Source organism: Petaurus breviceps, unplaced genomic scaffold, assembly GCF_028583685.1.
Source record: "Petaurus breviceps papuanus isolate PSGF00001 unplaced genomic scaffold, PetGlider_PUasm1.0 214, whole genome shotgun sequence".
NCBI lineage: Eukaryota > Metazoa > Chordata > Mammalia > Diprotodontia > Petauridae > Petaurus > Petaurus breviceps.
The window spans coordinates 18,419,786-18,421,884 of record NW_027185863.1 but is presented as its reverse complement, the minus strand read 5'-3'; positions in this window follow the sequence as shown (position 1 = coordinate 18,421,884).

Sequence of the window (2,099 nt, the reverse complement as noted above, 5' to 3'; positions counted from 1 at the left end):
AGAAAGAAAGAAAGAAAGAAGGAAAGAAAGAAGGAAAGAAAGAAAGAAAGAAAGAAAGAAAGAAAGAAAGAAAGAAAGAAAGAAAGAAAGAAAGAAAGAAAGAAAGAAAGAAAGAAAGAAAGAAAGAAAGAAAGAAAGAAAGAAAGAAAGAAAGAAAGAAACCTGTAAGATGTATATGTTTAGAGAATCCACCCCAAATGTTCACATGGACTATTTTGTGCCTTACCTGTGGTAGAATATTCTGAGATTATTTTGGTCTGATTAGATACAGTTGGATGTCATTTTGGTCCTCTTTGAGAACAAAGTACAGCAACCAACTCATGGGAATTTTTCTTTTGTCTGACGTCCTTTAGTATTTGTGGATGCGTGTTCCCAATGGAGTTAAAAGGAAAAAGAGTTTAAGTGAGAGCAGTAGGAATATAGAACCTGGAACCATGCTTATGTCATAGACAAGTCCACCCAGTCTAATATTCTGTCTCTGAAAATAACACAAAGAATGGTGATGATCTGTCATGATGTAAACTTCAAAGACTGATGTACCAAAGAATGTACCTTTCATGAAACATTAGGAATCTTACATTCATGACTTTATTTTTATCTTAATAAAATGTTTCAGATTTTCAAGCTTTAAATGTTTTGGTTGTGGTCATAGGATTATAGGATCATAGAACTGGAACTGGAAGGAACTTTTAAGATCATCTAGTTCAATCCTCTGATTTTACAGAAGAGGAAACTCCCAGGAGGGATAAGTAAATTGCCTAAGGTTACAAGATAGTATAAGTGGGAACATCAGGATTCCCATCAAGCTTTTATATCAATTTATCTTTATAACTCTGGGAAGTAGATGCCGTTTTTATTCCTATCTTACAGTCAAGGAAACTGTTACAAACAGAAGGTAAGTGACTTTACCATACAGCTAGTAAGATTGAGGCTAGATTTGATCTTAAATCTTCTCAACTCTAGGTCTAGCACCAAACCCACTGTGCCACCTAGCTACTCGATATGACCTCAGACTATCACCAAAGATTGAATTGGTCCGTATGGGACCTCTTGGGAACATGTTCCTAGAGCTTTCTCTGAAAACTTCTGAGAACTTCAGGGGCATGGTGCAGAGACACGATCAAATGTAAAACATGAAATCAGCCGCCCTTCAAACTACTTTGTTTTCTCAAAAGATTTAGGTATCATTGTCCTAGCAAACTGTCACAGTATTTATAAGTGTAGCAGCAAGCACCCCAAGCGTCCTCAGAGTTGCTGCCAACACAGTTTCTTGGATCTGCTTTGATAAAGAAAAGCAACTCAAAATGGGTTAACAAGCTTACTTTAATCATTCATATATGTATCGTTTACCTAGTTCAGGGGAAAAAGGTTAGCACCCCGAACTTCAGAATATATAGACAGAATTATCAAGACAGAAACAGATTGAATAGACAGTTTCCAAACTGTCCAACCATTACATCCATACCAAATCAACATCTGGGTTTCAATATCTCAGTTTTTCAAAGCTGGGGGGCTCTCAACAACGGCTTCCCAGAATCCAGATCAAATTACAGAACACTTCTCAAAGTGACCCCAAAACAAAGCTACACATCAGGGCTTAAAATTTTTGCATTTTATTAAAATTAAAAAATTTTGCATAAAAAATTTGCATTTCCATTACAATAAGTTATTTGAATTTTATTTCAAATCATTCTATCATTTGTGTGCTTAATATAAAACACCTGCCCCAACATGATTCATACCGTACAATGAATGCTTTTGGATTCTCTGTTTTTGAGAGACATAGATGTGAGTCAAAAGTCTCACCTTTAAATAATTTGCCCTGGATCCTTGGGGGTTTAACTAGCCAAAGACTGTGACAAAATAGATGCTGTTGTTAAAGTTCATGGTCTCCAGGATCAAACCTGGTCCATATTGCAGGCCTGGGTCCAGGAGCTGAGAAGAGGTGGATTAGTGGATTCAAATTAGTGGATTCAATTTCAGGTTCTGTAATGCGAATGTAAATTTTAAAGATCTTCCCTGCCCCTAGGCTAAAGTGCACCAGAAGCCTGGGGAGGGAGGCTTGTTTTTCAGTAGATACTTTTTGATTGGCCAGTGGG